This window comes from Sceloporus undulatus, chromosome 2 (genome assembly GCF_019175285.1).
Source record: "Sceloporus undulatus isolate JIND9_A2432 ecotype Alabama chromosome 2, SceUnd_v1.1, whole genome shotgun sequence".
NCBI lineage: Eukaryota > Metazoa > Chordata > Lepidosauria > Squamata > Phrynosomatidae > Sceloporus > Sceloporus undulatus.
In genome coordinates this window covers 110928644-110940748 of record NC_056523.1, presented here as the reverse complement: position 1 = coordinate 110940748, position 12105 = coordinate 110928644, and the positions used below count along the sequence as shown (strand labels likewise).

Below are 12105 nucleotides of genomic sequence, written 5' to 3'. Positions count from 1 at the left end.
CTAGTATGCAGTCTTTCTCTCATTCTACTACTTTCAACCTTTCATAGCATTGTTGCCTTTTCTGGTGAGTCATGCCTTCTCATGATGTGTCAAACTACGACAGCCTCTCATCTTTCATCATCTTTGTTTTCAAGGATTGTTCAGGCTTGATCTGTTCAAGGACCCATTTGTTTGTCATTTTGGCAGTCCACAATATCCTCAGCACTCTTCACCAGCACCCACATCTCAAATAAGTTGATTTTATTTTTATCAGCTTTCTTTACTGTCCAGCTCTCACATCTGTAGATGGTGATGAAAATACAATGGCTTGGATGATTCTAACTTTAGTGCTCATTTGTATTTCTTTACACTTTAGGATCTTGTCTTGTTCTTACTAGTTTTCTTCTGATTTCTTGACTGCATTTATTGTTTTGATCAATATTTGATCTAAGGTATGGAAAACCTTTGACCATTTCAATTTCCTTGTTGTCTAGGCTGAATTTATGTAGATACTCCCTGGATGTTATTTTTGTTTTCTTTAAATTCACTAGTAAGCCTGCTTTTGAACTTTCTTCTTTAACTTTTCTTAGTAGTTGTTCTAAGTCTCTAATATTTTCCACTAGTAGCATGGTATCATCTGAGTATCTTAGATGGTTGATGTTCCTTCCTCCTATCTTCACTCCTCCTACTATGTCTAAACTTACTCTTCATATGATGTTTTTTGCATACAAGTTGAACAAATAGGGTGATAGAATGCAGCTTTGCCTTACTCCTTTCCCAACTGGTCATCATTCTGTTTTTGTATGTTCTGTTCTAACAGTATCTTCTTATCCTTAATACAGTTTCCTCATCAGTACTATCAAATATAGTGACACACCCATTTCTTTAAGAGCATGTCATAACTTTTCTTGATCTATGCATTCAAGGCTATGCTAAAGTCTATAAAGCACATTTTGATTTTCTTCTAGAATTCTTTGGTGCGTTCCATTAACCATTTTAGGTTCTCAGTGTGGTCCCTTATGCCTCTTCCTTTCCTGAACCCCTCTTGTTCCTCTGGAATTTCTCTCTCCATATATGTTTGTAGTCTGTATTGCAGAATTTTGAATATCATTTTGTTTGTGTGGTTAATTAATGCTACATTCTTATTGTTGCTGCCATATTTTGTATCTCCTTTTGGGTATGAGGATGTATACTGATGGTTTCAGTCTGTTGGCGATTGTTTTGTTTTCCATATTTATTATAATATTTTAGTTAACACTAAAGTTAATTCTCTCTGTGTGGATTGTAGCAGTTCAGCTGGAATATCATCTATTCCTGGTGATTTATTCTTCCCAATTTCTCTTAGTGTAGCCTCTCACTTTTCTAAGGTGCATCTTCATATGCTTCTTCATTCCATGTGTCCTTCAATGTATCATCTCTTTTATATAGCTCCCAGTGTATTGCTTTCACCATCTTTTTATATCTTCTTGATCATGTAGTATGTTTTTCTTCTAATTGTAGGACATCCGCCCCATGATTTGAACTTCCTTTTGAGTTCCCAGATCTTGTGGCTTCAGGAGAATAAATATCATTTGGGGGTAATCTTGGTATGCTTCTTCATTCGATATGTCATTCAATTTATCATCTCTTTTATATAGCTCCCAGTGTATTGCTTCTACCATCTTTTTATATTTTCTTGATCATGTATTATGTTCTTCTTCTGACTGTAGAGCATTTGGACCCTTGATTTGAACTTCCCTTTTAGTTCTTGGAGCTTGTGCTGCAGGAGAATAACTATCATTACAAAAACAAAAAGATCTAATATTGTGTCTTAAATAAATATATGGCCATGCTGTCTAAGCATGCTACAGAAACACCTTCATGAAAACTAAGCTGTCAGAGGGCTATTCTAAACTGCTAATCTCAATTCAGCCAGAACAAAAAACATATTCAGGCAGAAATAAGAAGGCAAGAAAGTGGTGGAGGCAAATTGACAACTCAACCCATCACCTGATTTTTCTATTGTCTGTCAGTTCAGCAAGAAAGATATTAAATTTGCCTTTTCTCTACAGCTGATTTAGCTCCACATTGTCATTGTTTGTGAGTTTATTGCTGTTGTTATGATGGACTAAACTACCTATTTGAATGAGACAAATCTTCCTTCCCATCTGCACCTATTTCCTATCCCTTGTGTCTCAGCAGCTACATCTAGAAATCAAGTGACAATTTCATACTTCATCCTTTGTCCCTCTTGCACATGGCACCTCACTGGAACCTGCAGTCCAAGGTGTTCCATTGCTGCTAGTAGCATTAGTGTTTCTTGTCATCAACATCCACTCATCAATTTTTGTATAGCCTCTGTAACTTGCAAAATAGAACTAAATGTGCCTTAACAGCCTGTGGTGATTTTATCCAGAAACAACCTAGAACAAAAGACTTTTTTTTGTTGTTGCCAATGTCTTGAGTAATTTATCCTAACAAACAGCAACCACATCCTGGTGTTTTCCACTGAAATCAGGGACAGTATACAGCCCATCTCTTTCCTTCCTTGCATGACACATCATTCACCTTGTGACTATGAGCTGCTTGTGGCTAGATGTCTACTTGTTAAACACTGAGAGTGTAAATAAAAACACCAGCCATCATGTCACTGCAGTTATGCAAACGGGCTGATTGTGCAAGTTGAAATTGAGAAACAGTTTATATTTTTAGTGAGAATGGATTCTTTTGTTCTGCGTGCTGGGACACAGAGCCCTTCAACACCCAAGTTGTCTGCAAGTCTTTGTTTTTATTTGGTTCAGGCAGTTTTTCTCTGTACAGATGATTTTAGATATTATATACTCCCTGTCTCCCATACATACTATCATTTTCTTCGTTTGTCATAATTGCTTCTAGGTCAGTTTTTCTCAGAGTTTGGTCCTCCAGATACTGTATTATGGACTTCAGCTCCTAGAGGTCTCAGCCAGCATGGCCAGTGATCAGAAATTCTGGCAATTGAAGTCCCAAACATCTAAAGGACTGAAGTTTGAGAAGTGCTGTTCTAGGTCACTTGACTGCCTTGCTGCAACCCATTAACTTATAACATACTAATATAGGGCTCTCTTCCCAGCCATTCTCCCTATAGCTTTCCTTGACCATTTATCCCCCAACGTCTTTAGCAGTTCTTCAGTTAGAATGGTAAGAGACATAAGGAAGAGACTGTTTTGTATGCATGGTTTCTTGAACAGTACAAAAGTGAGTTTATGGTAGAGGTGGGAATCACATGGCCCTGCAAATTGTGTTGAACCACAACTTCCAGCATTCCTCAGTATTGGCTGTGCTGCCTGTAGCATCTGGGACTTGAAGTCCAACAATATCTGAAGGGTCTCATGAAGGAGTAGTATTTTATGGAGTAGATCTTAAATAATTTTTATAGCAACACAGATCTCTACATCTTATGTGGGAGAAATGGGTTATTGCAAAGGCATTTTTTTGGGGCCTGCTCAGACTCTATTTTTACTGTGAGAGAGGCAGTGTGGTTACAGAGAGTGAGCCTCAGTTGTGTGTTTTCTTTCTTCCTGCCTCTTACCATAGAAGCGGGTTGCATAACATTTCTCAGTATGTGAGATCTTGGAGATCCCTCTTGTATACAGATGCTTCCATGCTTCAACCCTGGATGTCCCTTTTTTCCACCTTTGAGGTTTCTGTTCTGTGCATCCTGTATCACCTTTTCTTTGGTGTATTCCATCGTTGATCTTTCCTGGATTAACTTTCTAGTCTGTTCTCTTCGATTCTACATGACTTGTACAGTATTTATCATAGCCTCATTTCAGACTCAATTAAGACTCTTCACTGATCTCACAGTAGTTTCATCGATTCCTTCATAAAACCTAATATCCCCACAAAAAAATCCTACTAGATGAATCTTATGATATGGTGCTGTACTGTTCTTAGATACACAGTCTATATACACTGTAAAGGCTCTTCCAGAGTCAGTTTTCTGACTGTAATCTGATCCATGTTCCATGTGAAATCCCTATTGTTGATTGATTTAGGAAGCTGAACTGGAATAAAGTTGAAATGGACGATTCAGTTTGCAATTTTTAAAATTTTCATTTCCTTTCTAACAAATTCAGAAGCACAATTTTGAGATGCCCTGGTTTAAATATATTTTATACTAAATAAACAAATCTGCAGCAGCTATAGGAAAGAACCGGAGAACTGTAGTTTTAATCTAGTGTATTTTAGGGACTGTGGCATGCTTAAAGAAGGCCAGGCATCTTGGTATCTTTCCATATTATACAGAAAAAATAAATAAATATTTTCTCCTAAAAATGCTCTGTATTAATTATTTGTAGGACTCCTTTTCCCTTGCAGTTGAAAAAATCTTGCTTGAAATTGGAAACTGAAGCATGATGAGATGAGAAGAATGACTTAAAACTGGAGCTGAATTTTACTCTGGGTAATTAATTGGACCTCAGAGTATGTTTACCATATATACCCAACCATAGGTTGAGAAATTTATGCCCAAAAATTGACCCCAAAACACTGGGTCAACTTATACATGGGTCAATAGGGGACAGCCAGGCTGAGGAAGAGGAGGAAGGGTCGGATTTTCCCCCTCAAGTCTCCCCTTCAACCTGGTTGTCTCCCATTGGGACAGTCAGGCTGAGGAGAAGGAGGAAGGGCAGTCACTCGCCCCTCAAGCCCCTTTTCCAGCCCAGCTGTCTTGTAAGTTTTACTCTCAAATTATCCACGGGTCATGGCAGAATCCGTAATTTTGGCCCCAAAACATGACCTTGACTTATTTAAGAGGTCAATTTATATTCAAGTATATATGGTACTTTAATAATAGAAGAACCTCAATCAAAGGCAATTCGTACTTAAGATATCTGGTATTAAAATGATCTCATTGCAGTTCTTGTAATCACAAGATGTATAGGGCTTTCACCATAAACATGCACATTCCATTTGGAGGATGTCATAGTTGATGCCAACTTATATTTTATCTTTTGAAATTTATGTTGTGACTATATTTCTTCATATCTATAATGCGCTTTCTGGCTTGAGATTCTTCCCCTACCTTTGAGGCAAAGTTGCACAATTCAAATCACTCCAAGCCCCTACTTCCATAACTTTCACAAAGCAAGAGTTGTATCACTGTGATCAAGCAATATTTAAGAGTTTTTATGTGATAACCACATAAGAGCATGTAAGTATCGGTCTTGGTTGATCAGAAATGTAAGAATTTCATCTACTCCTTAGAATAGTGGGACCCTCATCTTACCTTTGACAGAGCTCGAGAATTTTTGATATTTCAAGAAATCTCTCACACCTAGGGCATATACAAGTTTGTCCCTGGATTACCACACCACTGAGTGCATCTGAGGAAGTAGACGCACGTCTATGTAAGCTCATGCTGCCAACCAATTCCTTCAGTTAGTCTCAAAGGTGCTGAAACATCTCTCTCCATAGTGATAACCATCAATTATTACCGTACGCACACGGACAACTTTAATTAATTGGTCCCTCACTTGCAAGAGGAGGAGAGGAGGCACCTGTGTCGGCTCCTGGGGCGTTGGCCTGGAAGGTGGTCGTGGAAACTGTTTTTGCCTCCTTTGAACTTTGATCTGTTATAATTGTTTTTTTAATTAATTGTGACAAATTGTAGTTTTTAATGTTTATTATGTTATATCGATTATGGTTTTTGTAATTGCTATTTTTATGTTTTTTATTAGGTTCTATGTTATGTTTATATTTAATTTGTTTAATATTGTTTTTATGTGGACTTGTGTTGAGGGGTTGGGAAAAGGATTTTCTTGAACCTTGTTTGACTTGTAATGTTCCTTATGTTTTCCTATTGATTGCCACTGTATGAATATTGCTTATTGTTATTTATATATTTATATTGCTGGGGGGCTGGGAAGGGATTAGTTTGTTTTTATTGCATTTTTATTGTATCTTTACTGTTGTTAGCCACCCAGATTCCTTGTTGATTGGGCGGGATAGAAATAATTTATTTATTTATTATTTATTTATTATGTTATATTACTTAAGTTATGCTCATGTGTGAAAATGATGCTGTGCATTGTGGTAAGAAGATAGTATTAATGGTGGGAGTTCTTCTGTTTGTGCCTTGCCTTTGACAAGAAGGAAAATGTGAGAGAGGTGACTTTGCATTTCCAAGAGTGGTTTGATAAATTCCTCTTTGCTGCTACAGTGTCTCAAGGATGTCTCTGTAGTGTTTCATGACCGAGCTGGAATGTACAAAGGGTATTTATTAGCTACAATTCAAAATGTCAATTAATTTTTTTAAGTCCTTGACGCTCCTCTGGAGGGACTGGTATGAACTGTTTGTTTAGTGTTTGTGCTGCTTGATATACTGTCTGCAAGCCAGCCACAGTGTGAAATTCATGATGAGATGGCCTGTGTTGCTGCATATGAGGCTTGGTCAAATATCATAACTCATGTGTGAGATAAACAAACACTTTCTTAGGGACCTTGAAAGAAAGCTGAGCCTTCCACTAATAAGAGAATGCTTTTTTGTAAAGTAGCAACTACATGGAAAAGAAAGCACAGTTTATCATACTGAAAGCAAAATACAGCAATCATTCTGAGAACACTGTATGTGATATTAGATTTTTGCATTCACTCTTTGGACGAAATGGATTATTGTCCCTTCTTCATTGATTCATTCTGGATCATTACTTTTAAGAGTCAATCCGGATTTTATTAAAATGTTAGTTTCCTTGTAATAGCCTGTTGTAGAATAAACAAAAATTAGTCATTTGACACCTTAACTAAACACATTTATAAACAGCAGGGGCTAGACTAACCTTTTTTTCATGAGATATCTCTGAGGAAGTGAGTAGTCACAAAGTGTATGCTATTAATTCCATCTGTGATCAGTCAAAAGGTTTTGCAGAAAGCTCTCTCCTCATTATTTTCATAAAATCATAGAGTTGGATGGGACCACAAGGGCTGTCCAGTCCAACCCCCTGCCATGCAGGAACTCACAACTAAAGCAACCCTGACAGATGGCCATCCAGCCTTTGTTTAAAAAACTTCCAGACTCCACCACACTCCAAGGGAGTGTGTTCTACTATTGAACTGCTCTTACTATCAGGAAGCTCCTCCTAATGCTAAAGTGGAATCTCTTCCTGTAGCTTGCATCCATAGCTCCAGGTCCTATTCTCTGGAGCAGCAGAAAACAAGCTTGCTCTACCCTCAATATGACATCCTTTGAAATATTTAAACAGGGCTATCATATCATCTCTTAACCATATCTTCTCCAGGCTAAATATCCCTAGCTCCCTAAGACTCTCCTCATGGGGCATGGTTTCCAGACCCTTCACCTGTTTTGTCACCCTCCTTTGGACACGCTCCAGTTTCTCAAGAGCCTTTTTGAATTGTGGTACCCAGAACTGGACACAGTATTCCATGTGAGGTCTGACCAAAGCATAATACAATAGCACTATTATTTCCCTTGATCTAGAATGATGAACCTTTTAGAGACTGAGTGCCCAAACTCACAAGGGGTGTTACCTGGTGTCAGGGGTGGGACTTCTGGGGGGTAGGACCTGTGGGGGCATGGGAGGCACAGGAGTGTGAGGACGAGGAGGAACAGGTGCACACCTGTTGATACTCTTTCCCTCCCCTCCTGTTTCTCTGCGTGCCCTCAGAAATGGCTTTGTGTGCCAGACAGGGCACATGTGCCATAGGTTCGCCACCACAAACCTACGTGCCATACTTCTATTGATGCAGCCTAGAATCACATTGGCTTTTTTAGCTGACACATCATGCTGTTCTCATGGTCTACATGTGGTCTACTAGAACTCCTAGATCCCTTTCACATACTGTTGTTAAGCCAGGTGTCCACCATCCTATATGTGTGCATTTCATATTTTATGCCAAAGTGCAGTACCTTTGTTAGTTTTGGCCCAGCTTTCTAATCTATTAAAGTCATTCTGATCTATTCCAGTCATTCTGAATTTTGATCCTGTCCTCTGGGGTATTAGCTACTACTCCTAATTTGGAGTCTTCTGCAAATTTGATAAGCATGCCTCTTATCTTTTCATCCAAGTCATTGATAAAGATGTTGAATAGCACTGGGCCCAGGACAGAACCCTGTGGGACCCCACTGGTCACTTCTCTCCAGGATGAAAAGGAGCCATTGCTAAGCACCCTTTGGGTTCAGCTAATCAGTCAATTACTGATTTCTGCCTTAATACAGGGTGAGAAGGGCAAGGAAAATTTGCTTCTAGGAGCACAGGAGACACCATGAAAACTTACTGGTTTGGGAAAGTACAAAAGTCATTGGGACTTGGTGGAAGCAGCAGGGCACTGAAAGAGCATTTGTGTTTAGTGATTTTTTCCTGAATTTGAAAGAGGCTTATTTTTCTCTGACTGGCAAGGAAGAAGTTCTGCAGTGAACAAGACCATCCCCCCCCCTCCACACACACCACCATTGCTGAGTCAAGGGATTCAGTTGTTAACAATCTTCTGCCAAGAGCCTTGAGCCGTCATTGCACAAGTTCTAAATAGTTATTAAAACAATCTGCTCTCTTTAACCAGAGAGAAGCAACAGACAGAGCAGATTAGTCTCCCTGCTGGCTTCTTCATTCCAGTAGAGTGTCTTGCAGACATCCATATATCATAGTCATCTATGCCCCAGTAACATTAAAGAAGGCAAAGCCATTCCTCTTAAACTTCAAAACTTAAAAAAAGACTAGAAATGTAATACACTCTAAGTTAGAGAGAGACTGTATGCCTTTTAAGGAGTAAGCATAGCTGTGATGGAATTTGCCTGACAAGCATTTTTAGTGCTTTATCTTGTTCTTGAGTGCCTTATCTATAGATCTGGCAGAACACTAAGTAGGAGGGCTCTAGAAGTTGTATGTGAAGTTTGAATTTAGACTGCCCAGCACCATACCCTGGTTCTGGAATGGATGTTCAGAATTTCAGACATACTCTGCCTGGGATGGAGAATGTATGGTTCTCCAGATGTTGGGTTGCAACTTTCATCAGCTTTAGTCAGCATAGCCAGTGATGAGGGATGAAGAGAGCTGTTGTCTCCTATCTAGAGCAGGGGTAAGAATGTGCAGTCCCCCAGGTGTTGTTTGTCTGACCCAGATAGCATTGCCAATGATGTGTAATAATGCAAGGTGCAGTTGAAGAGCACTTCGAGGGCTGCAAAATTTCCTCCCCAATCTAGAGAAATATTATTCCTATTGCTGTTTTAAAACTTATAGTGGGCATAGTAGCTCGACTTATTACTTGTTGGTTAAGAACCAGTGTTTACCTTTGCCTACCTTCCGCAGTATAGTGCCCTCCAGATGTTCTCTGACCATTGGCTGTAGCTGAAGGGCATTGTAGTCCAAAACATTGGGAGAGTGCAAGCTAGGCAAAGACTGACCAGTGCAATAGGTTAATTATCTATGTTGTCTTCCTATGTATTAGTTAATTAGCATTACACTTTAAGATGACATTTCATTATCTGAAAACAAAATTTCCTTCCCAAATTGGGCACTTTGAGTATGGCATGAATAGAAGACTTTTTTTTCTTGTAAAGACAGCCTTTCAGGATCTAACCATGTCCCCTTTTAAAGAAACAGATGTGAACTAAGGTGGTATAGTACCGCGCACTCACGTTTTATGTGGATGTGCCATACGCGGATTTCAGCATATGCTGAAAGCCATGCCAGAAGAGCCCGTCATGCGCCCCGGAAGAACTAATGGGCTGCACACCTGTGGCATGCATGTACCGCTGCGCTGCTGCACGCCATGGGCATGAGTCCCATTACTTCCAATGGGCCTCCATAACACGCGGAATTCCCCTTACGTGGAGGGATCCGGAATGGATCCACGCATAAGGGGAGGGCACACTGTAAAAAAATATCTGAGCATATCCACCAGCTTCCCCTACTAGGAACACTTCCTTCCAAATGTGTTGTACTGTAACTCCTGTATCACCAGCCAGCAGCTCCCAGCCCACCCCAGGCTCAGTGGTAAGCCACTCCAACCTATTGCTACACACAGAATTAAGCAACAGGTTTTGTTGCAGTGACAATTGGCAGAATCTTCTATATAGAACTAAGCACTAGCATATATGCCCTCTCTGGTCCTTGCCTCCCATGACAAAATTATGTGTTTGTAGTTGTTTAAAACCTTTACATTCTTAAACAGTAGTATTCATATGCTGTCCTGTGCTACTGCTCCATAGCTGCTTGCTTTTTAAATCACTAATTAACTGGATCTGTTAGAAACTTCAATTGTTCTGTTTTTAGGCTTACTTGGTATTCTGGTAGGCATACATATTACTTCATTTCCTCTGGAGATGTATCTCTGTTTACATCTAAAACCTACTTTAAGAGAATAAGCACTTCTGAAACATGAATGGTGTGTGTTTGTATGGGAGGGGGGAGTCGTGCTTTTACTAGGAAATTATTTTCTCTCCAGGGTGATGGCTCTCTCCCACTATGGGACAGGCTGCTGTTTAGTCTGATAGAGCATGCTCAGAAATTAGGATGTTTTACAGAGTACCTCAGGTGTTTGGATAACATGAGGAACTTGTGATAGGTAGTGACGTGCCTTTACAGCATACCTAGGAGGACACAACAGCAGCAGGATCAGAAGTATTCAGTGGAAGGAGATATATTTGTGATTTACCTAAGGAGAGATTGTGATCAGAGTGAAAAAGGAGTGTATATTGATGCTAGTCTAATGAGAAACAGAAAAGGGGGGGATAGTGGAGGTGCTTGGGGGCAGAGTTTCTTCAGATGGCACAGGCATTGCAGTGCACACAGAGATTGCAAAAAGTACTGATAGGTTACCCATTTTCCTATTGGGATATTTTTTGAAGCAATATGTGCACATATTCTAAATATAAATGCCAGTATATACACAAGTTATTTATATATCCTGACAAGGTAATGTGACCCATTCTTCTTTCTCCAAACATTCTATTACTGAAGGAGCTGTTTTATGGGAGCACTAATACATTCTTCCCCATGCATCATACTCCAGCTACAGCACGATACAGCAAAAATTTAGCATCTGTAAAGGTTCTGAGCAATTATGTCCATGAGAAAACATTATCAACTATTAAGAAAATAGAGAGTACCTTCTAGATTACCACACTGGAAGAAAGAAAATGCCATGTTTTACAGGTTGTCTTTTTCTGCAACCTTTTCAGCACTCTGCTTGCACTGAGCATGCTTAGTCCTTGTTTTAGATTTTCCATCCCCCCCCCTTTCCAGTCATTTGTTCTCCAAAGCTACTTCTGCAAAATTTGGGATACTTTGTATCTCTGCAAACCTTGGAATAATTCCAAGCCTTCTGATAACCTTCCAGTAGTGTCCACCAGGCTAAAACATTTTGGAAAATGAGTTCAATATTAGTATACAGGATACCAAAATAAGTTTAATTAGAAGAAGCCTGGAGTTTTGATTGCAGTAAGTCATTGCTTCCCTGAGGTTATCCTGTAGACTCAGAGCACTGCCAGTAAATCAGAGGAAGCTGGGCCAGAAAATGAATTAAGCTGATGTGAGCTGTATATTCAAGCCATGTTTTTTTAAGCAGTGTAATTAAAGCTGTTTTTTTTGGGGGGGGGGGTAGTTTAAACATGACAGTGTCCATGTGAAGATTGCCAAAAAGCATTTAAATTTTCCATAAAAGTATGTATAAAATATAAAAGTATGCATAGTTTGGAAAATAGATAAAGAAAAAGCTTTTCTTCTTCTCTCATAATGTTAGAGCACAGGACCATCCATTGAAACTGAATGGAAGGCAAATTCAGGACAGATAAAAGGCTATACTACTTCATGCTATATACAGTTAAATCTGAAATTTTGGAGTGAAATCTGATGTAGTGGTGGCTGCCAATCTGGACAGTTTTAAAAATGGATTAGATAAACTCATGGAAGTTAAGGCAGTCAATGCATATTAGTCAGGATGGCTTTATACCACCTCTAGCGTCAGAGGGGGGTGCCTCTATATATCAGTTGCTGGGGAATGTGTGTTAAAGAGCGCTGTTGCAGTCATGGTCTGCTGGCACATTTCCCATAGGCAGCTACTAGTACTGTGGGAATAGAATTTTGAACTAGATGGGTTAACATACAGCATGGATAGATCATCCAGAATTCTTATATTCCTATATACACACTTTGA

The 12105-nt window shown here is 39.3% G+C and overlaps 1 protein-coding gene across 4 annotated transcripts in view; it reads left to right on the top strand.

Annotated features, from left to right (window-relative positions):
* Positions 1-12105, top strand: part of SH3PXD2B (SH3 and PX domains 2B) — a 169096-nt gene that overhangs the window by 107523 nt on the left and 49468 nt on the right. The gene's annotated exons all lie outside the window — the stretch shown is intronic.